This window comes from Peromyscus leucopus, chromosome 9 (genome assembly GCF_004664715.2).
Source record: "Peromyscus leucopus breed LL Stock chromosome 9, UCI_PerLeu_2.1, whole genome shotgun sequence".
NCBI classification, from domain to species: Eukaryota; Metazoa; Chordata; class Mammalia; order Rodentia; family Cricetidae; genus Peromyscus; species Peromyscus leucopus.
In genome coordinates, this window is record NC_051070.1 from 84,801,016 (window position 1) to 84,826,574 (window position 25,559).

The 25,559-nt window shown below is 47.3% G+C and overlaps 1 protein-coding gene across 2 annotated transcripts in view; it reads left to right on the forward strand.

Annotated features, from left to right (window-relative positions):
- Positions 1-13,082: 13,082 nt before the first annotated feature.
- The window catches only part of Anxa11 (annexin A11), a 43,516-nt gene continuing 31,039 nt past the window's right edge, over positions 13,083-25,559 (forward strand). Inside the window, exons 1-2 of one of the 2 annotated variants that reach the window (XM_028893564.2) lie at positions 13,083-13,242; positions 14,159-14,240. The gene's annotated coding sequence lies outside the window, so the exon portion shown is untranslated. The remainder of the gene's footprint in view (positions 13,243-14,158; positions 14,241-25,559) is intronic. The other variant, XM_028893563.2, reaches the window with a different exon arrangement.

Genomic DNA, 25,559 nt, shown 5'->3' on the forward strand with positions numbered 1-25,559 from the left:
CAAATATTGAGAGCCACCTCACCTAGTCCCAGGTAAAATGTGAACGTGAAACCACTTAGCTCATTGTCTAGCGAGGCAGTGAACGGTAAACGTGAGCAGTTCCGCTGCTGCAGGCTGGAGACAGAGAACAGGGCCTTCCCTAGGCATGGCTCTGCTTCTTACCAGAGCTGGAGTGTTGGAGTTGCCTTCTCTCCTGGGATAGCTATGGTTCAGGAGTGTCAAGGTGTCTCTGAGAGACACAGGGTCTTCCTCAATTCCTGTTGTGTTAGCTTGAGAGGTGGCAAATGGTGGAGCTAGGGTTGAACAATCAACCCTCTGACTCCAAAGCCCACTTTAAATTCTTTGGCTCACTGTGGTAGTTTGAAAGGAAATGGCCCCCAAAGAGAGTGGATCGATTAGGAGTGGGTGTGGCTTTGTTGGAGGAAATGCGTCACTGTGGAGGCAGGCTTTGAGGTCTCATATATGCTCAAGCCACGCCAGTGTCTCAGACCACTTCCTGTTGCCTGTAAATCAAGATGTAGGACTCTCAGCTCCTTCTCTAGCACCATGTCTACCTGCATGCTGCCTCGCTTCCCACCATAATAATAATAATGGACTAAACCTCTGAACTGTAAGTGAGCCATCCCAATCAAATGTTTTCCTTCATATGAGTTGCCATGGTCATGGTGTCTCTTCACAGCACCAGAAACCCTAACTAAGACACTCACATAATATAAATGAACTTTGGGGTAAGACTGTTCCTAGATCTGGGAACCAGGAGTGAAACAGTGGAAACATACAGCATTTGCTTCACCTACAGTCCCTGCTGTTCCTAGTGATGTGATCCAGGTGTGTTAATAAGAAAGTAAACTGGTGAGGAAGAAGGAAGAAGGGAGAAGACCATGTTTGACTCTAGGATTCTTGTGTCAATCTGGTTTTTTCCTGCTATAACGAAATGCTTGGGGCTGGGTACCTCACGAAGAAAAGAGGCTCATTCAGCTCACAGCTTTAGAGCTGAAAATTCAAACAACATGGCTTTGTCTCCAGCAAGAACCCCCTAGCTGATTCACTAGATGGTAAATGGCATTGTTAAAGGAGTGCAGGGTGTGAGAGATTATACAGGAAGACAAGACGACAAGACGCCAAAGACGAGAGGGTCCTGTCTTGCCCCTTTATTACAGTTTACTCTCAGGAACTGACTGAGGTCTCATGAGAATGGAGTCAATTCATTCTGATGGCAGTGCCCACATCATGTTATAAACTAGGCTTCTCCGCTTAAAGGTTCTATCCTTTCCATTGCCCCAAACGGAAGATGGAGGGCTGACCTTCGTCCCCTGCCCAAGACTCATTTGTAGGATCTGTTTGTGTTCAACTCTAACCCTCAGAGGAGATTCCCAGGTACTCAACATCTGCCCACCCATAGCAAGCTAAACCTTTAGAGCAGTGGTTCTTAACGTGTGGGTCGACCCACTTTGGGGAGGGGGTGTCGCATATCAGATTATCCAGCATATCAGAAATGTACATCACAATTCGTAACAGTAGCAAAATTATAGTTATGAAGAAGCAATGAAAATAATTTTATGGCTGGGGGTCACCACATGAGGAACTGTATTAAGGGGTCGCAGCATCATGAAGGTTGAGAACCACCGCCCTAGAGCATCTTGCGGATGACACACACCCTTGTCCTGTACCCTCTAACTGTCCAGACCTGAACCATCAGTCCTGTGTCTATGGTCCTTTCCAGGTTAGCTCTCAGCAGCTGCTGGGGAGAGAGAAATAGGGCCCGTTGCAGGGCGCTGAGTATTTGGAGGCTGCCTGCCCCATCGGCTGAGAAATAGCACATTCTTCTGGAGCCTTGGAGAGGGTCCCCGTCCTCAGCAGCACCCCTACAACAGATAGGGGGCTCAAGTTCAAACACCACATTTTTAGTGTTTAGTTTTTGGGGGTTCAGTGCTCCTCCACGTGGGCTGAGGGCTGCCAATCAAAGCGCAGACGTGTTAGTAAATTCCTCAAGGACTGGGATGGGAGGCAGGCAAGCACACAGCTGGGTTGTTCTGCTGAGCCACCCTGTATTTGAGAACACAAGCCTGGAGGCAGGGAGCGCTCTGAAGGCACTTGTCCATAGAGAACTTTTTCTTACCCAGCTTTTCAAAGGCACAGTGTGGTGGTGAGGTTGACTTTCCTCGGAGTGGTACTTTCCACTGCCAGTTAAGGGATGCATCATACTTTAAAAATAGGCTGAGTTGGGGCTTCACTTAGACACACTCTTATGAAAACTCAAGCATCAGGAAGAGCCTGCAGCTGTGAGAAGGTCAAGGACGCTCTCACAGGCAGAGCTGGGCTTCTCTGCAGGAGGAACTTTGAGAGCCCTTCAACATATGATGAGTGGGTCGTCATCAAGGCCTCACAGTACCAAATCCTAACAGAAAGATTCTTCAGTTGTCTCTGGATGGTCACGTGGTTTGTCTCCTTCCCTCACTTCCTTCTTCCTTTTCTCCTGCCTTCCTATCTTCCAGTACTGGGGATCGAACCCAGAACCTTATACAGGCTAAGCCAGTGTCTGCTCACTGAGCTACATCCCAGCTCCTTTTTTTTTTTTTTCCCACCTTTTTGTTTTTGAGACAAGGTCTCATTATACAGTCCAGGTTAGCCTTGAATTTGCTATGTAGCACAGGTTAACCTGAAACTCTCAGTCTTCTCCAGTGATGGGATTACAGACGTGTGTTGCCACATCCTGCAATAGTTAGCTATTTTAACTGAAAATACACTCATTTTTTTGCTTATGTTTTGATAAGGCTCTCTACACAGCTCATGGGGGCCTCCAACTCTTGACCCTCGTGGCTCACCCCCTTAGTTGTTGCGACTATAAGCCTGGGCTACCCTTGTGTTTTTTAACATGAAAATTTTAATGATAACTGTTAATGTTGAAATTATTTCTATACAGTTTCTTGCATCAACTGTAATATCATGGGACATTGACGTTTTCCTGTTCAGTGTCTTGTAGGGGTCTGATAAAACTCTGAAAGAAGACCTCAGACAAATAGTATGCAAACACAAAGAGTGTTTATTACCAGCATGTGGGGTCGAACAGCTGTACAAAATAGCAACAGCCCTGAGAGGAACGTGCAGGCTCCTTTTAAGCACAGCTAGGGGAATTTCAGAAACAGTTTGGTCAATCCAAACATAATCGGTCAAGCAAGCAGCAGTTACACTAGTTACTAGTTCTTTTTTTTTTTCCAGAGCTGAGGACCGAACCCAGGGCCTTGCGCTTCTACCACTGAGCTAAGTCCCCCAACCCCAACTAGTTACTAGTACTTTTAAATGGCTGAGGTTCAGTTTTGTCATTTTTGAACATACTTGAGCAAGTTTGGGCAAGTCCGGACATGACTCAGAAGGGAAGTTGCAGGATTTGTCCTTGGGACATTGTGGGGCTGACTTGGGCCTTGTACACGCTCTCTCCCTTGTCCCTGAATAAGGGTGCTTTTGATTAATGGCCTGTTGTTTCGAGAGACACCTGTTTTGTCCCTCTCAGAGAACTGAAACCTTAATTCAGTTGTTACAGTGGGAAAGTTTAACAGCTGTGAAGCCTGAGTGGGACTGGACTAGGCCCTCTGCATAAGTGAGACAGTTGTGTAGCTTGATCTGCTTAAGGAGTCCCCTGGCAGTAGGATCAGAATCCGTTCCTGGTGCATGAGCAGGCTTTTTTGAACCCACTACCTATGGTGGGACACCTTGCAAAGCCTTGAGGCAGTGGGAGGGGCTTGGACCTGCCTCTAATAAATGTACCTCCCCATGGGAGGCCTTATCTTCTTGTAGGAGGGAATGGGGTGGGGGGGGGGTGCGATAGGGAGGCTGGAGGTGCAGGAGGAAGGAAGAGGGGGGATATTTGATTGTTATGTAAAATTAACAAAAATTTTTTCTTAAAAAAAAGTAGGAAAGTTTATTTCAGTCTAATCTTGTATTTGTTGGATGTTCTTACTGGGGTGGTGGGTCAAGGTCTTTGTTATCCTTGTAGACATGTTTTCTACCAAGCTATCATTAAGTTTAATCTTTTTTTTTTGTTTTGTTTTGGTTTTTGATTTTTGTTTTTTTTCCAGACAGGGTTTCTCTGTGTAGCTGTGTAGACAGGTTTCTCTGTCCTGGAACTCACTCTGTAGCCCAGGCTGGCCTCGAAATCGCAGAGATCTGACTGCCTCTGCCTCCCGAGTGCTGGGATTAAAGGCATGCACACCACCCGGCAAGTTTAATCTTTTTTTAGTGAATATAGAATTTCAGAAAAAATAGGTCAGATAAACCAAGATTCAGTGGATATGGGGATATTGTGTAGCTCTTTTTCTCTAACTGAAACATTCCCTCATAAAGGCCAAATAAGACTCAAGAAGTAACTTTAATTTACAAGTTCAGAAAGGAAAGGAAACTCAGAAGCCTCAGGAAACTCCTGAAATTACAAGATTCACACTTGGCCCTCATTCTGAGGTTCTATACCCAGTAACAATTGCAGGGGTGGAGGAGACTCTCCAGCCTGCCCTGCTCCAGCTGTCTTGGCCATTCCTGCTCCTGAAGTAACCCCTCACCCACACTCCTGTGAGTAACTCCAAATAAACTCCCTGTCTCACTAAGCTAGACTGGGGTAGAATCATTGATTTGTCATTGGTGTCCATCTGGGATGACCATTATTTGTTTCTATATCTCCAGGAAAAGTCACACACTAGGAAGAAGCATAAGACTCCATTTTACGCCGGGCTGTGGTGGTACTCACCTTTAATCCCAGCACTTGGGAGGCAGAGGCAGGCGGATCTCTGTGAGTTCGAGGCCAGCCTGGGCTACAGAGTGAGTTTCAGGAAAGATGCAAAGCTACACAGAGAAACACTGTCTCAAAAAAAAAAAATAAAAATTTCCATTTTACACACAAGTATGCTTCTAGTCACAGTAGTCTAATAGTTTGTGGCTTACTGTGTAGAAATTCTAATAAGATGCACTTCTTAAAGTTGCTTTTTTAAAAGTATTTGTATTTGTTTGATATAATTTTATATGTTGCTTTTGTTGAGCTCAATCCCCACAGGAAAGAATTTCCATTTTAAATAAGTAGGGATGAGCACAGTGTCTCATGCTTACAACTTTATACCCAGGTGCTGGGAAGAGTCCCCGTAGCTTCGGTTTATTGGCTCACTGTATGTCAAATCTTATTCCTTCTCTATGCAGACACATTCCTGAACAAGTATCGTTGAGATACCATCTTTGATCCTGCTTGCTGAGTCAGAAGAGCATCCCTGGGAGGGGTATGTGGCAACTGCACCTTGAATTGACTGTAAATCAGTCATTTCAAGTGAAAACCACCATCATTTTCTATTTCTGACCAGATCTTCTATGGACACTGCAGCGTGTGGGACATGACAAAAGAGATGCAGAGGAAGCCAGCGTGGGAGGGTCAGCCATCTTAAACCATGTGGACATTAGTTCATTTTTGTAAATTCTGCAATAAAGACAAGGTAAAACATGGCTGAGCCTCTCCCACCATAACCTTGTAAAGAATTCAGCAAGGGAGGGGCCCTCTAGCTTCTAGATGAAATTATCCTTATTGACAGGACATGAAAAGTGATTCTGGCGAGGGGAATCCAGATGTTGTTAAATCGCTGGCTGGAATGGCATGTCAGGAAGTGGTGTGCCCCTAAGATTCAGAACCCGGCCGGAAAAGCAGGGCTGAGGGGAGAGATGGCAACTTTGTTTTCTGGCATGATAAATTAGACTCTCCTAGGGTCTTGGGGAGGCCAGGCTACCCTCAAAGGTGCTATGTAATCAAGATGACTTTGAACTTCTGATTCTTCTGCCTTCGCTTCCCAAGTGCTGGGGTTCCAAGTGTGTGTCACCATGTGTGGTTTACAGAGAGCGACGGGGTGTTGAGCAAGGGCTTTGTACATGCTAGGCAAGCGCTCCAGCTCCTGAGCTTCATAACCAGCTCCAAGAACTTATTTAGGTATTTATTTTCATTTAGTCAAGATTCATTTCAGGGACTAAGAAGCATCTAGAATAATCAAAATAGAAGTAATGTGATTTCTTATTGTCAGATTCAAAGGAAACTCCAATTCCCCAAACTCTAAATATCCAGAAATGAGCTCAACCTGAACTATGGGAGAATTTCTGGTGGTGATTAGATAAAAGTCACTCCTCAGGAACCTGTGAAACTGGTTCCCCTCTGGCAAAAGGAGTCAGTTTTCTCACCTCTGGCCAAAGGGACAAATGGCTGCCTGTGGTGTCTATTGAGTATCAAAGCCCTTGCTGGCCTCCAGGCTCCCTCAGTATTACAAGTATCTGTTACACACTTCAAAGTCCATGCTAGCACTCCAGCCCTTCTCACCCCCTCCCCTCCCCATAATTCCCTCCAGTTTACAGGCTTCCCTCCCCTCGGCTATTTCTTCTCCTACCCCCTACCCCTGCCCCTGCCCCCTGCCCCCTGCCTCCTTCCTCTTCTCTCTCTCTCTCTCTCTCTCTCTCTCTCTCTCTCTCTCTCTCTCTCTCTCTCATGCTTCCCTTACTGAGTTTTCTCTATTCTTTATCTTTATCTTCATCCCGTCCTATTCTCCCCTCTTTCGCAGGTAGCCTGCCCATGTCCACCCTGCTGCCCACGTTCAGTCTACTTATTTCTCTCCCTGCTCTGGATTCTTCCAGATGCCTCTGGCTGTTCCCTATCTCCTATCTACAATAAAAACCTTCTCCTTAACCATACCATGGAGTGATCATGTCGTCAGTTCATGCACTTACAACAAATGAACACTTAACATAAACTTTTGAAAGCACAGATAGCTGGGCCCGGGAGCTGGTTCAGCAGGTAAAGACACTTGCTGCCCAACCTAATGACCCGAGTTTGATGCCTGGGACTCAGATGGTGGAAGGAGAGAACCAGTAGTTCCTGACCTCCACATGAAGGCATCTACATGCTTATCACACATCATACGCAGATAAATGTAAGAATAAGTTAAACACAGATAATTATGGAAGTCTTAAATAACACAGTGTGTTTTCCAAAAGCAATGGCTATTTATTAATGAATTTTCAGATATTGATATCCTCATTAGCAGCTATTCACACTAAATAAACACAACTCTGTTTTTACACTTCACATAATGGTTTTAGCCTTCTTCATAAAGACATTGATAATTGAGGCTTCTTTCAAATACATGAATTCTAACATGAACGATCATGCTGGGCGGTGGTGGCACATGCCTTTAATCCCAGTACTCAGGAGGCAGAGGCAGGTGGATCTCTGTGAGTTCGAAGCTAGCCTGGTCTACACAGCGAGTTCCAGAACAGCCCTGGCTACACAGAGAAACCCTGTCTCAAAAAACAAAAACAAACTTACATTTTAGGGCCAATGAGATGGCTCAGAGGGTAAAGGTGCTTACTGTTAAGCCTCATTAGTTGAGTTTGATGCCCTGAAAACCACAAGTTCTCACACAGGGTCCTGGAGGGTCGTCCCCGTGTCAGGGGAAGCCTGGTGAGGGGAATGGAGGGAGCAGAGCTTTGAAGGTCTTAGGGCAGCAGCTGTCTATCAGTGAAGATGGAAGAATTCCAGCATGCATGAATTCACAGGACTACAACAATCAGTTCTAGGCGAGCATATGGTATCTCCCACATAGAGGGCAGAAACAAATCCAAATATTTTTGTGCATCATTATCAATATGAACCGATTAAACACATTACCTAAAGGTAGAAACTCAGATGAATTTTTAAAACCTTATGAACAGTGATGTTATTTCCAAGAAGCAAACTGGGAGAAGAAAGAATATAAACTAGATGAACGCTGCTGTTGGATAGCAGTCAAAGTGGGAAATGTCAATCTACCATCTTAGAAATCAATAGAGTGAACAGGAAACAAAGGAAAATGTTAGATGAGAGGCCTAAATAGCCCGCCCAGCAAGTTCACAGGAAGAGTTCCAAGGGGACCTTTGCATGCACAGTGAAGCCACACCCACAAAAACTGGGACCGCCAAAAATGAGGACACCAAGGAACATTCTAAAAGGAGTGCGTTTTCGTATCTCCAAGCACTGAAGGTAGAAATCAATGAAAAGATTGTTTGATTTCTTAAAAAAAAAAAGCCATAAATTTGTAAATAAAAATTGAAAACATGCTTCTAATGCATGGATTAAGGATACAATTCTACCCACACCCCCCAAGTATTTATTTATAACTGAGAGGTGACAGAGAGTATTGAGGGTTTAAACTTGGGATGCAGCTATGGCAGGGTAAAAGGGAGATTTATAATTAGACACATTTACTAGAAAACAGCTGAAGACTTTGAAAACACTCCATCCTGAGGTTGAACTCTAGAAACCAGAACCCCATCGTAAGCCGAAGGGAAGCAACCACAAAGATAAAAGCAGAAATCCGAGCAAAAAGTTACTTCAAAAAAATTAACATAATTAAAGTAACCAGAAGATGGTGTATGTGCAGCTTATACGTGTGATTTGTGTGGAGGTCAGTGACAGCATCAGGAGTCTGCCTCTGCCACTTTCTATCTTATTGTTGGAGACAAGGTCTCTCTCACTGAGCCTGGAGCTCACTGATTGGTCAGACTGTCTGGCTGGAAGCCTCAGGAATCTTTCTGTCTGCCCCCAGCTGTGCTGTGGAAACAGCTGTGATTCTGTGGCCAGCTTTTTTTTTTTTTTTTTTTTTTTTTTTTTTTGTGGGAGCTGGTGCCGGGCTTCAGTAAACTTTCTGGATATATCTCACCTACTCCTAGGGTTTATCCTAGCCGATCATTATCACATGTGGCATTGATGATGTATTTACTTTTCCATTAAGCTTAGCTGTGCTAAGAAAGCAAGAATTCCCCTCCCCTCCACTGAAAATTACTAAGTAGTCTAGACTGCCTCCAAGTGGCATCAGCAGTTTGCTTGCTTCCAGAGGGCTGGGATAGCAGCCACGAGCCAACATACCCAGCCATAGGAACTGTTGGGTGACAGCCTCAGGTCATGAGGAGTTGAGTCAGGATGTAGTGGGCAGCAGCCGCCAGCCATAAAGAATGACAGCCTCAGCCTGACCATTTCATTCCACTTGCAGAAACAATATGCCCAGGTATCAAAAACAACCCACCCTGCTTCCAGTCAAACCCCAAAAGAATAGCTGTAATTTCCTGTTAGCTACCTTCATGTATGTGTGTGTGTGTGTATGTATGTATGTATGTATGAATGTATGTTCCCCAGCCCCCTATACATGCTCAGCCTTCATTTTGCAGATGATGTTTCCAATTAAACAGTCTCAGCCTTTGGGGATCCATTCTGTCTGCTTCTCTGCTTTCTCTCTCTCCTCTCTCTCTCTCTCTGGTTTTTCTTTCTTTTTTTTTTTTAATTTTATGTGTATGGTTATTTTGACTGCAAGTAGTCTGTGAACCACATACATGCTATGGAGGCTAGAAAAGGGCATTAGGTCCCCCATGATTGGTGGTACAGATGGTTATTAACCATCATGCAGAACTGGGAATTGAACCCAGGTCCTCTGCAAGAGCAACACGTGCTCTTAACCCCCCGAGCCAACTCTCCAGCCCTCTTTTTGTTTTTTTCGAGACAGGGTTTCTTGTGTAACAGCCCTGGCTGTCCTGGAACTCACTTTGTAGCCCAGTAAGGCCTTGGACTCACAGAGATCCACCTGCCTCTGCCTCCTGAGTGTGCATCAGCTCTGCCTTATTTTTCTTAAAGAAAAGTTCAGTGATCCCTGTGCCCTGGGCCCCAAGTCCTGGGACAGTCACTTCAGCTATACTCAACCATTATGTATTGAATAGCTTGATATAAGAAAGCAAATGGGGGCTGGAGAGATGGCTCAGAGGTTATGAGCACCGACTGCTCTTCCAGAGGTCCCGAGTTCAATTCCCAGCACCCACATGGTGGCTCACAACCATCTGCAATGAGATCTGGCACCCTCTTCTGTATACATATAAATAAATAAATAAATAAATAAATAAATAAATAAATAAATAAATAAATAAATCTTTAAAAAATACATTGGTGGGTACACCAGAGGCAGTGATGAGCCCCCCTGCCTGATTTTAGGCTTGAAAGCCATCTTACAGTAAAGACGAGCTAGACTCGTCCTGTTTATAATTAAATCTCTGTTTCTCAAAGATTGCGCTATGCCCCACCTACAATCTTAACTACAGATGGTTCTGTACTGCCTGTTCCAGGAAAAGGCAACCATGTCTTGGTTTCAAAAAGTTATTGTGACTGGGCAGTGGTGATGCATGCCTTTAATACCAGTTCTGGTGGCAGAGGCAGGTGGATCTCTGTGAGTTCCAGGACAGCTATGGTGGTGTTCCACAGAGAAACCCTGCCTCAACAAACAAACAAACAAACAAACAAACAAAAAGTTATTATGACCACCTTGTTATGACCGCGTTGTTCTAACTACTGTATGACCACCTTGCAATCATGTCTTTGTTTCAGGAGGTTATGACCAACTTGTTATACTTCGTTCTGCTCCTGTAACCCCACCTATTTGCCTGCCAAATCCCCCATTTGGAAACCTTCTATCCCTAAGCTATAAAAATCCTTATCTTCCCCTTGTCCAAGGCTGACCTCTTGAACCCCACCTTAGGGGGATGAAGCCCACGTACACAAATAAAAAAAAAAAGCTTGCTTTAATTAATTGCTTGTTTTAATTAATTTGGCCATGATGATTTGGTTTGGGGGTCTTTCTCCTCACATCTTTGGGATTAACAGGAGGACAATGAGATAGGGAGGTAGTCACAGGCCCATGATGTTACCTGATGGCGTTTTTTAGCTCTGGGGTCTGTGGAAACTAACTTAATAGTTCTAAGGTTTTTATTTATTGTCACAAGATGTTAATTCTAAGTTAGCAGCTTCTAAGAGGTTTTTATTTATTATCATGAGGTGTTAGTTCCCATACCGAGTGAAAGTTCTGGAAGGCTAAAACTAGCCTAAGATAAGATAATTAGCCTCTGACCCTGCAGAATTCTAATCTCTCCACAGTGCTGAACTTTCGGTCGGCCATCAGTCTGTGCAGACACAGAAGAAACTCCTTCCAGTTTTTTGTTCTCAGCCAGACAGCTTCTTTTCAGGAATTTTTGTTCACATCTGCACAACTAGTTCCATGCCAGCCTGAGACTGTCTGAAAAAAAATTAAATTATAGAGGGTAGCTTATTTGACACTCAGGGTTTGAAGAGCTCTGAAGCCGAAAGGCGTGTGTCACAGAACGCAGTTTCACCCTAAACCAGTGGCTCTCAGCCTTCCTAATGCTGTGACCCCTTGATGTTCCTCATGTTGTGGTGACCACACACACACACCATAAAATTATTTTCATTGCTACGTCATAAGGGTAATTTTGCTGCTCTTATGAATCTGATGTAAATGTAATAAGATGTGAATGTAAGTAAGACCAGATGGTTGTAGGTAACCCCTGTAAAAGGGTCATTGGACTCCCCTAAGGGGTCGCAACCCATAGGTTGAGAACCTCTGCCCCAAACGATTTATTTTTACATGTCATATTCCAAGAAGCATTGGCTCCACCTGAGAGAAAATGGGCCATCAGAAACCCACCCTTGTGGGCAGACCAGCTTTGGGCAGGAAAGGGACAGAGGAGCTGGGTCGCAGCCAGGTGACATTCCCTCAAGAATCTCCCTGCCCCAGAGACTGTGACAATAGCTCCCTGGATTCCAGAAAGGCTTGGAGTTGTTTGGTGGCGGACTTTACATGAGTCCAATGTCCCCACAAGGGTAATAGTCAGTTCCTGTTCTTTCTGTCCCTGCACTCCTCTTTTGTTCAGGAGGTGCTTTTCTGATGGCCCACTGATTCCTGTCCGAAGCACGCTATCCGATCTGAAAGGAGTGGTGCCTGCAGGTGTATGTGTTAGAGCCACCATACACGGTGACGGCAGCTCCAGAGAGCTGGCTCTCTGTGTGGCAGTAGCCGGGAAGTCCCGCTAGGCTCCTGCCTGCACCTGGATCCCTCTCAGCTCAGGGCAGACAACAGCAAAGAACCTGCCTACCAGGTGCCTTCAGGCTCTTACTGTTCACGGGGCTCCTGAAATGCAAATGACTAATGGCTTATTTGCAAGTCAAAAGTGGGCAGTGAAGGAAGCGTACACCGGGTGGGAGTTAGAAAGTTAAGAATCTCGCCTCTGTAAGGGGTTGGAAGAATACTGTGTAATCCTTAGGAAGAATCTGGTTGATTCAGAAGCGCTAATTGAAAAGACTCTAAGATACAGTGAGGAAAATATACTGCAATCTGGTTTTATAAACAACAGGTTTACTTAAGCAAAGTAAGCAATGCACACATAGACAGTGCTGGACAGACACCTGGAAGGAGGTGTCTAAAAGTGAGCTGGGGGATAAATCAAAAAGACGGCTCTCAATTTTTACTTTTTGAATATGTTACACAATCATATTTACTGCATGACCTTTTTCTGAAAACAAACAAACAAACAAACAAGCAAACAAAATAACCCCAAACACAATTTCTAGAGTAGTTTTAGATTTACAGAAAGGATTAGGAAGGTAAGACATGTTTACCATAAATATGGGTTTTCTCCTGTAATTAACATACTAGTGTTTTTGCTATAATGAACCAATATTGATATTGTGTTCAAATGTCATTTTTTTTTTTTAACCTAAATGCCCTTTTCCCAGGATCCCATTCAAGATGTCACATAATTTAGTTTTCATATCTTGATGTGACAGCTTCTCAGGCTTCCCTTGCTTTGATGACCTTGACAGTTTTGGACAGTCGTGAGTTCCTCAATTGGGGCTTGTCTGATGTTTTTGCACGATTACACTGGATCATGTGTCATTGAGAGGAAGACACCATACAACAGAAGAGCAATACAATTCGTCACTGCTAATGCTGGCCCTGATCACCCGGCTGAGGCAGTTGGTTTTCCATTATGAAGTTTCTTCCTGTCGTACATGTGGTTTGACCTTTTAAAAGTTTTCTTCACGGTCAGATCTCTAAAAACATATAGCCGAGTAAATCCCACTCCCTAGGGATCTAGAGCGGCTCTGAGCTGCGAGCAGGACCCACGCAGGAGCGCGGACCTCACCTGTGGGCGTGGTCCACGCACCCCGCCACTCTAGAGAGGCCCCACCCCTCCACGTGGCTCCGCCCCGGGGCGCTTAAGGCGACCGCACCCGGAGAGTTTTCCGCTCCGCGGGCTCCTCCGGCCGTACGTAGACGGGTCGCTCGCGGGTCGGGATCCGGGAAAGCGACAGTGGGAAGGAGCTGCAAGTCGAGCTCATCGCCGGGTCCCCGGTGCCAGGTGAGTGAGGGTCCTGGCGGGCGACCTGCGCGGGCTGGGTGTTCGCGTTCGGCGTGGGGTGCGAGGGTCCCCCGAGGCCAGGGCCCGGAGTGGAGCAGGGTCCCGGCAAGTGTGCTTGGGACCCCAGCGGGTGCGAGCTTAGGGGTGGTTGAGGTCTCCCCAGCTCGGTGCGCTTCCGGGAGAAGCTGGAGCCGGCCCAGAAGGCTGTCTTTGGGAACTTTGCTCCGGAACTGCAGGGCGCGGGTTCCTGAACCTGCCACCTAGGGTTTATATAAGGCAGGCTCCCACGTCGTCCAGAGAATGCGGGATCGTGCCAGGTGTTGTGTGGCCTGCTTTCCTTAACGCTTATTCAGCTAGGATCCCTCCGCCCCCGCCTGCGTCCCGGTTCCGGAGTCCGAGGAACTCTTGGGCTTGGCTCCCCCACTTCCCGTGGACTCAGGCCCGGTTCCTAACGACGTAACTAGGTAGCAAACAGCTAAGCTCAAGCTGGGCTCATTCTCTTTGGGGATTTCTCTTCCCCACCCGATAATTAGTGGGTGTGTATGGAGATGGTGTTTCTCGGACCCGACCATCCACCGTTACCCCCAAGTCTGTTCCCTTCATAGGCCGCCACTAGTTCCCTGCTGCCTTGCCCTGCCCGATAATAGCGATTTACGAGCAGGCGTGCCCTGGGGCTACATAATGAGGAAAAATGCTACGAATACAGTCCTACACAAAATCAGTAAATTTAACATGAGCTTTTTTTTTTTTTTTTTGATAACTGAATTGAACTGCTCTCAAGTGTAAACTTTGTAGATGACAGTGTGTGTTATAGTCAAAAGGTTGGTGGTGCCTGGAGCCTTGTAGGGCAGGGCCAGCTGTCTTGCTCATCCTCAGCTTGCTCTCATTATGCTCCTTCATCATTTCCTTGCTTCAGTCGAGAATTCCAGGAGGATTAACAGCAGGGCCGTTCCCTCAACACTTGTCTGTGCTTCGTGTCCTCTAACCAGGCCAGCCAGGTGAGTGAAGGCAGTCTGTGGCTCTAACACAGGATGCCCACTTTGGATTCCTCCATCCCTCTCCGATCCATCATTAATCTCTGCACCTTGATTTCCTCATCCATCAAATAAGGAAAATTATATTTCCTGTTTCATAGACTTATTGTGAGGATTAGCCAGTTAATTTTTTGTTGTTGATTTTTTTGGTTTATGAAACATAGGTCTCCCTATGGTTTCAAACTCCTAGAGATCTTGCCTCTGCCTCCTGAGTGCTGGGATTAAAGGCGTGTGCTACCTTGCCCAGCAAGTTAATGTTTTAAAAAATTTATATTATTGATTTTGCTTTTTTATTATTTACTTTTGGTTTTTTGAGACAAAGTTTTTCTGTTTAGCCCTGGCTGTCCTAAGAACTCACTTTGTAGAACAGGCTGGCCTTGAACTCAGAGATCCACCTGCCTCTACCTCCCAAGTGCAGGGGTTAAAAGTGTGTACCACCACTGCCTAGTTGATTATATCATTTTTAATTAAGTGCTAGAACTCACTTTGTAGACCAGGCTGGCCTTGAACTCAGAGATCCACCTGCCTCTACCTCCCAAGTGCAGGGGTTAAAAGAGTGTACCACCACTACCCAGTTGACTATATTATTTTTAATTAAGTGTCTGTGTTCAGATCCCCTGAAGGTGGAGTTACAGGCAGTTGTGAGCTCCCTGACTCTGAACTCTGATCCTCGGCAAGAGCAGTATGCACTTTTCCATTGAGATGTCTCTCTAGCCCTATGAGTTACTCTATTTTTACAATTTTTGTTGCTGTTGTTGTGTAGCCCTGGGTATCCTGGAACTCTCTCTCTAGACCAGGCTGGCCCCAGACTCAAAGATCTGCCTGCCTCTGCCTCCTGAGTGCTGGAGTCAAAGGTGTGCACCACCACACCCAGCTTATTTTTTACAATTTTTAAAACAAATATTTTGTTTATATGTATAGGTGTTTTTGCCTGCATGTATGTCTGTGTACCATGTGGGTGCCTGGTGCCCTTGATACCCTTGGAGGTCAGAAGAGGGTATGGGATACCCTTGAGGTTTGTTGGGTTTTTTGTTTGTTATTTTCTTACTTTTTTTTCTTTTTGAGATGAGTCTCTGTATGTAGTTCTTACTGTCCCAGAACTTACTGTGTAGACCAGGCTGGCCTGGAACTCAGCGATCCACCTGCCTCTGCCTCTTAAGTGCTGGTGTTAAAGGCATGTATCAGCATGCCCAGCAAGCTAATGTTTTTAACAGCTCTACAGTGCTCAGGTATTGACCAGTTAGAACAGGTAGCCGCTGGTCTATCACAGTTGGATAATGCTCAGGTTAGGCATAAAGCACACACGGCAAGGCCTGGTGTATCAGAATCAGATGGAGCGGCTAGTGGATAACACAGTGATAGCAAGAGCAGAGGGTGCAGCCAGCTTGAACTGCCCTGTCTCGGCCCACACCACCCTGCCCTCTTTCAGACATTCTGACCATTTCTTATTCACAAGCCATTTCACCGGCTGCTGCTCCCCAGTAGGAGGGACAGGACATGCCCTCTTCCTCCACTTTGGGTTTGTATGACCAGGTGTCTTGACCTTGCGATATTCTCAGTCTTTGGATCGTGGAGGCTGTTTCTGAATCATCCCTTAAGACTTCTTTCAGAGTGCCCACGATGAGCCTTTCCTTTTAAGTGAACAAGGAAATGTCGGTTGGATGAGAGGCGGGCCAGAGAAGTAATGTCTTTGTGGCTTGAGTATTGGAGCCACAGGATAGGCAGGGAAGAGTGGGGAAGTAGAGGAGAAATGCATCCAGACTCGGGTGTGTGTGTGTGTGTGTGTGTGTGTGTGTGTGTGTGTGTGTGAAAGAGATGGGTGTGGAGTTTCACATCTGTAATCCCAGAACTCAGGAGATCGCAGGAAGATCAGGAGTTCAAAGCCAGTTTCAGATACAGAAGGAATTTGGGTCCAGAGAGATGACCCCGTAGATGGAAAGTTGATGTTCACAGATTCTCCTCTGGCTTCCACACAAGTCCAGTGGTATACACTCCACCCCCCACCCCCCATCCCAGTGCACACATGCACACAAAGTGAGTAAATGTAATTAACACCGAGCATCCTCCGGGGGAGGGGGAAGATGCATAGTGAATTCGAGTGCAGTCTGGGCTATGAGACCTTGGCTGAGGCACCTGCACCTTCCAGTCTGAGTTTGATCTTATGTTTTCACATAGTGTTAAGAGGGAACTGACTCCTGTAAGTTGTGGCTTGCCCATGCACACACAGGCACACACACAGTTACAATTTAAATGTTTATTTCAAACAAAAACAAGCAAGTTCAGCTGTTTGAGTTCTTTTTGTAGCCATGACAAGGAGAAGAGAAAGGGCAGTCTCAGTTCAGTTTATCTAGAAGGCTTTGATCGGTGATGCCTGGGTGTTGTGACCCAGGGGGTTAATGGGTAGTTCGGGATGGCAGGAGAGGGAACTCTGGGAGACAGAAGAAACCCAGGGTGGATGGGATTGCATGCTTTGTTCCCAGAAGGCGCTTTCTCTTCTTCCCTTCCTAGCTGCTTTTCTGGCAGTTCCTGGCACTTGTTCCCATGGGAGTGGGAGAGTCTGGGTGTGGCTGTGCTTCAAAGGCACAGCCAAGGAACATAGTCCAGTTTCTGTGACTCTTCTTCACGAACCCACTGTCTTTCCAGAATGTCAGGAATTTGAGTGGTGCCTAGATAGGACAGCTCTGAGGTACATGAGCTCCAGGTTTCCTTGGTGGGAGTTGGCATTTGTAAGAACATTTGTTGGGCCTTGTTTGGAATGAAACCTTTCAATAACCTCTAAAACCGGTTAGCCCACATCAGGCATGTTGACTATAACTCATGAAATAAAGGTCCTGGGGTCACTTGGTTGTCATGGTGGGGAAGACTGGCCATCCGGTGGAATGGTCAGCTTCTGGTGATCCTGCCCACTGATGTGAGAAAGAGTAGGGTGAGGGTAACTGAACAGTTAGGGGACAGGGGCTGGGGAGTTGGTTCAGTGGTTAAGAGCAGGTGTTGGGGGCTGGAGAGATGGCTCAGCTGCTAAGGGCACTGGCTGGGGCCGAACCACCACCTTTAATCCCAGCACTCAGGAGGCAGAGGCAGGTGGATCTCAGTATGTTTGAGGCTAGCCTGGTCTACAAAGTGATTTCCAGGACAGCCAGGGCTACACAGAGAAACCCTGTCAGAAAACAACAACAACAAAAGCACTGGCTGCTCTTCCAGAGGACCCAGGTTCAATTCCCAGCACCCACATGGCAGCTCATAGCTGTCTGTAATCCAGCTCATAGGGATCTGATACCCTCATACAGACATAAATACAGGCAAAACACCAACGCACACAAGATAAAATAAGTAAATCATTAAAAAAAAAAAAAAAAAGCAGGTATTATTTAGTTTTCTATTGCTGTGACAAAATACCACGGCTAAGGCGATTTATAAAAGAAAGCGTTTAATAGGGCTTATGCTCTCAGAGGGTCAGAGTCCATGATGGTAGAGCAAAGTCCCATAGCAGCAGAAACAGCTGAACGCTCACATCTCAACCCACAAGCAGGAGGCAGAGAGAACTAACTCAGAATACTGTGAGTCTTTAGAACCCTTACAGCCCGCCCCCTGTGACGTACTTCCTCCAGCAAGGCCCCGCCTCATCCTTCCAAACAGCCACCAACTGGAAGCCAGCTATTCAAACATAGGAGCCTATGGGGACTAGTCTCGGTTCAAAGAGCACTTGTGGCTCTTGCCGAGGACCCAGGTTTGATTTCCAGCATCCACATGGCCACTCGCATGTCTGTAACATCCAGGGGATCTGACCTCCTCTTCTGACCTTGGCGGGCACCAGTCATGTAAGTGTGTACATACACAGATGCAGGCCTAGCGCCCATACATGGAAGGTGATAGAGAATTACAGGGTTGGAGGACAGTTTTCATCGGCTGGCTAACCCGGGTAAACCATGTAACCACATAGTCCCAGTCCTATGACTGACAAATGGTTGCCTCCAGCAGAGAGTCAGATGACAGGATGTTTCTGGAAGGGTTTTCAGATTAGTGAGAACGGTGATGATCTTGTTGATATTGGGGGAGTGTCACCAAGGAACCAGGAAGCTGAAGGTGGAGTGTACTGTAGTCAAGGTTGGCTCTGTGATCACTCGTGTTAGGGTGTTTTTGTTTTGTTTTTGAGATTGTGCTCTTGAAGGTCCCACTGTCTTAGCAGCCAAGAAGACAGTTAGGGACTCAGGGACCTGAGCCTACCAGTGGCTTGCAAGATGGAGGGATGAGAATTCAGGGTAGGGGTAGAGAAGAGACTGGAAGCTGTTCACCGGGAGATCAGGCAAGCAGACACATGAAGTCTGGTGTGTGAAGCACCTTTGGGGGAGAGGGATGTGTGAGAGGGGCAGGGCCAGGGATGAGAGCTTGCCGCGTCCACCACAAAGGGCACAGTTATTTTTAGGACCTAGGTGACAAGGCATGTTTCTGTTGGAGTCTTTAGTGAGTGCCCACTGCTTGTCCAGGGAGTTCTGTAGGCACAAAAGGAGACTAGTGTTACCGGGGGTACCGGGGTCCCTCTTTGGGTTCTCGGTTTTGTTAATAAGAGAATTTAGGAAAGGACTCGGAAGGATGTTCAAGGACAGTTTTATTCGAGTTGGAAAGAAAAACAGCAGAGCAGGCAAACTATGACTCTCAGTAGTTGCCAGGAGGAAGGGATGGAGAAGAGGGAGAGAAGTCATGCAGGCAGGTTCCGTGATAGAGGTCAGCAAATAGCCCAGAAGGGGAGGGAGGCTTTAGAGACAAAGGGTGAGAAGCCCAGAGAATCTGGAAGAGCATGCCCAGGCTTTGGCCAGTACCTGAAAGAACAGGACAGGGGAAGGTGGTGGGGGGAGTTGTGCTTTTCTAAGTAATGCAGAAAGGTGAGAGGTCACAGTGCTTCATGATGGCAGCTCTGAGGGTAAGATAAGTACATTGTTCCACTAAGGGAATTCCTCCATCTTCTGATCGGGACTTTGGGTGAATTAGCATTCCTGAGGCGGGATCTCTTGGCCAGGTGATTGACAAGCCCAGCTGTTTTAACTCGTAGAGAGGAGGCTATAGCGTGCAGCGATCTAATCTTGGGAGCAGATCAAAATGCCATGTGTCCGCCCAGGGCCAGAGGTAGATTCCATCTTTTTGACTTGGAAGAAAGCTTCCACGGAGCTCTGATAGCCATCTTCAGTGGCCTCCAAGCCTAAGTAACACAGGGTTTGCCCCCTGGATAGATATCCCAGAGAGGCTGGATGAGGACCCAGTTTGGAAGGTGCAGAAAGAAGGTCATGAACTTCAGTTTTTTTCCGGTTGCATTTCAGGTGTCTTTTGAGATTCTAGGGGGCGGGGGCGGGACTGAGGAAGCGTCTGGGCTAGAGAAGCAATTTTGTCTGGATTATATTTATACTTGAAGTCAAGGCATGGTGATGTGACGGAACTCCCTGGGATGGCCGAGTAAAGGGAAATGAGCAGTAGAGGAGATAGATAGGAGCTAGTCACAGGGACGGGGGTGGGGGAGGGTGGGGGGGATGAGGGGGTCGGGGGCTTGCTTCAGTAGACTTGAGTGAGGGCTTCTCTGGTGGCCAGGGACAGGAAGGAACAGCTGGAGCAGATGTGTGCAGACTCTCTGGAGAGAGGGATGGTGTGGAAGGAGGTCAGGGTGAGCGAGCGCTGGGTCCTGTTTCCGCAGCTCGCCCTCTCTGCTGCTTTTTCACCTGAGGAGAACGGGTGGTGGACGTGGTGGACGGCCACAGCCCCCCCTCCCCCATCCTGCCGCTTCTGTGTATGACTTGTTTGACTACGGTCTCTGGGTTACTGTCGCTCCAGGTCAGCAGCTGTGGAATGTTCTCGGTACAGAATTACCATAATTTATTCAGTCTTTTCCTCACTCGTGGGTAATGAATTCTTTTCCTGTTTTTATTGACTTGAAGCAGAGTTGGGGCAGAGAAACTGTTCACTTGGAATGCTCTGGAACGTATTTATTTAGGAAGTGTTTACATTTTTAATGTGTTTAAATTTTCTAGGTCAAGAATAATGGGATTCTAGCTACTTTCAATAGAATTTTAGTTACATGTTTATTGGTTTTCTTTTGTTTTTTTCCTGTTCAGGAGCTATTAATTTCAACTTTTATCTGTTCCTTCTGTTCATTATCTGTTCATTTTGTTGCTCGCTTGTCACTGAAAAACCTGTCATGCTCAACCCTGTTCTTTGGGTATAATGCTAGCAGATGGGTTTCCATACTGCCTTAGTTAGGGTTTCTATTGCTGGGAAGAGACACATGACAACACCTCTTTTGATGTTGTTGTTTGTTTGTTTGTTTTTTCACAACAACAATTCTTTTTTTTTTTTTTCTTTTTTTGAGACAGGGTTTCTCTGTGTAGCTTTGCACCTTTCCTGGAGCTCTCTTTGTAGACCAGGCTGGCCTTGAATTCACAGAGATCCGCCTGCCTCTGCCTCCTGAGTGCTGGGATTAAAGGTGTGTGCTACCACTGCCCAGCCACAACAACTCTTATAGAGGAAAACATTTCATTGGGGCTGGCTTACAGTTCTTTGGTTTAGTTCATTATCATCATGGCAGCAGGGGGTAGGTAGACATGGTCCTGGAGGGGTAGCTGAGCTGAGCGTTCTACATCTGGACCCTCTGGCAGCAGGAAGAGAGAGAGACCCTGGGCCTGGCTTGAGCATCTGCAACCTCAAAGCCCACCCCAGTGCCACACTTCCTCCATCAAAGCCACATCATTAATAGTGCCACTCCCTATGAGCCTATGGGTGCCATTGTCATTCAGACCACCACGCGTACAAAGTGCCCACCTTTCCATTGTTCTCTGTCATTGTAAATCAGCCAGGACCAGAGCATTATTTAGAAAACCATCCTGAATTTCCAAGTTGGTCATGTAGTGTTAATGAGTTTGTCATGTAAAGGTTGACTGACTGCTTCATATTTGTGTCCTGGTTTTAGAGGGCTGTGACTGGGTCCTGGTTTAGAGGGCTGTGATTGGGTCCTGGGTTTAGTGGGTTCTGGTTTTAGAGGGCTGTGATTGGGTCCTGGGTTTAGAGGGCTGTGATTGGGTCCTGGGTTTAGAGGGCTGTGATTGGGTCCTGGGTTTAGTGGGCTGTGATTGGGAACTGGGTTTAGAGGGTTGTGATTGGGTCCTGGGTTTAGTGGGTCCTGGGTTTAGTGGGCTGTGATTGGGTCCTGAGTTTAGAGGGCTGTGATTGGGTCCTGGGTTTAGTGGGCTGTGATTAGTGAAGAGCAAACCTCTCAGACTGCATTAAATCCTCTGTCCTTTTGTTAAATGGTTCCTTCAAATTCAACTTGACTTTTTCTTATCACTTAGAGATGTATCAGAAATTCTCACTGTAAAACTGATTGTGGTGGCACGGGTCAGTAATCCCAGTATTTGGGAAACTGAGGCAGGAGGTACAAGAGTTCGAGACCAACCCAGACCATATATGAAGGTCACATACTTATGAAGGACCCATATGTTTAGGGTCATCCTAGTTTACATAGCAAGTCCTTATCTAAAAACAAACAAACAAACAAACAAACAAATAAATAGAAGCAACAGACCGAAATAATTCTCACTGTAATTTTATCTAAGTCACGCTCCATTTGCCCTTGGCAAGGGTGCCAGCTTTTATGAATTTGTCTTTCATATTTGGAGTTAACAAGTGTTTCAGGTCTGCTTCGTGGATCGTACAGTGTGGTCTGTGATGTTCGGGTCCGTGTTATTTATGTTTTAGGAGAAGAAATAACTAAGAGGTGGGATAATCTCTTTCCTTATAGTCCTGAAATGAATAAAAAGACACTTCACAAAACAGCGGGGCTCAGGCGTTTAGAGACAGTGTCCCTGGCAGACTTCAAGCTGTGCTTGTGTCCGGGCCCACAGTGGAACCGTTGGTAGGAGGGTCTTGTTTCTCAGCCGGCGATAACCAGGAGTGCCCCTCCCCTAGGGTCCCAGGGGTCCTTATCCTTAGGACAGCCAGGCTTTTAGGAAGAGTCGATCAGACCGAGAAGCCTCGGTAGACTTTAGGGAAGGGACCTGGAAGGCCCAGGATGTCTTCTGATGCTACAGTAAAACATCTGGAACTGGATAACAAAGAAAGAGGAGCCGAGGAACCAATGAAGCTTTTGTTTGCTCCGTCACAGGACGGCAGATGAAGGAGAGGTAGAAAGCGTAAGGCCGCTGGTGTTATAACAGCCGGTTTCCACCTCCCACTCAGCTCACTGGTAAAGGTTCTGTCACTCCTCGGCGCCATTGCACAAAGGATGGGGGTTTCCGGTGCCGGGTTATAGCATGCCAGTGCAGATGATTGACAGATGACAGACAGAAGGTTCGGGAACGCCACCCACTTCTCTCCTTAATCAGAAGCTAATGTGTTTGTCCTCTTGCCGTTGGGTGAGCTGGCACTGCGGAGGTTACGGAGTGGGGACCGAACCGGATGTTCATCGCTGCTAGAAGCCAGCAGGGCATACAGCAGCGCGGTTCTGTCCCTTGGGTGGGGGAACGTGCTGGGCAGGCCTTGCTTCCCTGTGGATGCTCGAGAACATTCAGCCTCCTCCCAGAGGCCTGGGCTGTTAGCACCCTGTGATCTGCTCTGGAACCACGCTCACTCAGGTCTTCCAGCCCCCATGGGACCAGGTGGCCCTTCAAAGACCCAGCTTGGGGATGGAGATTTCTTGCTCCGCCGCTGCCCTCTCTCCCAGGTTGCTTTCTTCAACCTCAGATAGGACACGGAGGGCACTCTTCTGGCAACAACAGCCCTGTACGCCCTGGCTGAACCAAGGCCGATGGTTGCTGGGGCTCCTCGCATTCCCGAGAGGTGAGATTTGTGGCTGCCCACCCCAGTTTCTCTGCTGTCACTCATAGTTCCCTTGAACAGATGGTACTTTGTGTATGACGCAGTTGTGTGGGAGTTGTTGGGAGATCACCAGCGCTGCCCCACTTCGGTTTTCTCAGGTTCTTTCATGTCTCCCAACTTGACCTCCAGCCTGGGAGAGTGGGATGGAGCCCAGAGTAGACAGTAGCAGCGTGGGCCGAAATGCACTGGACACTGACATCAAGAGATACATACAGTTTTAGATCTTGTACCGTCAACCCCCAGCCAGCCCTGAGAACTCAGGCCGGTCTCTCCTGCTCCCTGGGCCTTGATTCCTACCAAATAAAGTACGACATGGACTCAAATGATCCCCACGGTTCAGAATTCTGGAGCAATCCAAATGCCACTGAGGATTGGCCTTTTATTTCTAAGCAGGCTCTTTCAGATTTGCTCCCTCAGGCTCAACCCCGTGGTGAGGCCCTAGTGATTGCTGTGGCCACTGTCCTGCCAGCTTTGCCCAGAATTTCTCTAGCTTGGGCAGCCCAGGAGACAGTCTTGGATGGCAGCGTCTGCTGCGCAGCCTGGAGAATGATTGATGTCAGCTGTGCTATTTTTAATTCCTTCTGTGTGGGTGGGGAGCTGAATGCCTGCCTCCACCTTCTGTGGGCTTTTTGTGTAGTGCCTGAGAAAATGCAGCCAGGGTTGGTGAATGCTGCCCCAGGGTTCTCCGGCTTGTGTCAGTCACTTAATGGCACCCATGACCCACATAGGAGAGGTTAGTGCCCTGTGAGCACAGGGTGTGGGACTCTATAGACCTGGAAGAGCTAGGATGTTCCTGTATCTTCTAGCATCCTGTTTGGGATGGGAGGAGAAGGGAATCTTCTAGATGGGTGCTGCTTGCCCTTCAGATTCCTAGTGTCTGCCTACTTACTGACAGGCTGTCAGGGCAGGTACCAGCTGGGCCAAGGAGAGATGAGTCAGGGACTCGTGGTCCTGGTGGGATGCAACTATGTTGAAGATCCCAGTGCTGACTGCTGGGCAGTGGTGGAGAGCAGCAGGGAGGTGAGGCTATCCAACAGCCTGCAGGAGCCATCATCTCCCTGGAAGGCCAGGAGACGGGATCCGGCACTGGCCCTCGACCTCTGAGCCTTGTTCCCTGGTGTGTAAAATGGGGGGGGGGGGGATAATACATCCGTGAGATTGCTGGGAAAGTTAGTGAGGTGTTTACTGAGGAAACGCACATGCCCATCCTAGGAACTAGATGACTAGAACACTAGTGGACGTAGAGAACATGCTAGGCTGAGTTAGTTCCAGAAAGAGCCATCATTGTGAGCGGGAAGGTCAGGGTAGCTTCCTGAAAGAGTTGGGGACCCCATGTGACCTCAGGGAAGGCTAGGAGACAGCAGGGTGGCCAGCCATAGGAACATCTGACCAGTTGTCTAAAATGAGAATTGCTTGGCTGAGTGAGGGACATACATTTCCTGGCTGCTGCTGTCGCACGCATACCTTGGGGGTCTTTTGGACCTCCTGTCTTTTTGCTGTTCCTCAGTGGCCCAGTGTAACTCCTAGTCTGGAATGCCTGCCCCGGAGGGCCAGGACCTGACAGAGAATCTTATACCTGATTGATCTGTGTGTTCTCCAGGGACTACCTTTCAGTTTCTGGCAGCGTGGCTCTCCTTTGCACCACGGAAGAGTCGAACTGCTAAGGGTGGTTAAACCCTGAGGCCTCTCAGCAAGGCTGAACACTGGCATCTTCCAGGTGTGAAGGCACTAAGGCTCCAGTGTGGACAAATGGGCAGTGAGTATCCAGCAGTGGTACTGGCTCAGGGCCCCTGCAGCCTGTAGGCCGTGATTTCAGCCTCGTCCTCTGTCCCTTGCCAGAGGGTATAGAGGTGCCTTTCAGAGGAGAGGAGAGAACCTCTGAGAGGCTTAACATGGCTTAACTGAGGGCCCAGCCTCTTGTTCCATTTCTAAAGTGGTTTAAGTCACAGATTCTCTTTGTGTCCCTTCTGTTTCCCCAAGGAAGCGACTTTGAGCCACAGAACCTTCTTGATGGTGTCTATAAAACCTTCGTGAAGCCCCAGCTGCTGGATAGGTGGGGTCGAGGAACCCCAGAGAGTTTGGATCCACCTGTGTCCACTAGAGAGTCTTAGGGCTTCACCCTAAGACTAAATTCCATTCTCTCAGGCTTTACCCTCCCCCACCCCCACGGGAGAAGGAAGGATGGCTCTGAAGTATGTGTGTGATTTCTGGACGTGCCTGTGTGTTCAGGCCCCCCCCTTGTAGGGAGTGTAATGGGCCCTCATCCAGTGAGGGGGGGGGAGCATAATCAGATGTCATTAACCCCCTCCCGCCTACCCCACCCTCTGGTGAAAGCTTTAGGCTAAAGCTTTTACCTCCATGGCCCTAATGGGCCCTGGGAGAGCTCCAGAAGCCATACCACCTGATAACATTGGCATAAAGGAAGGTGTT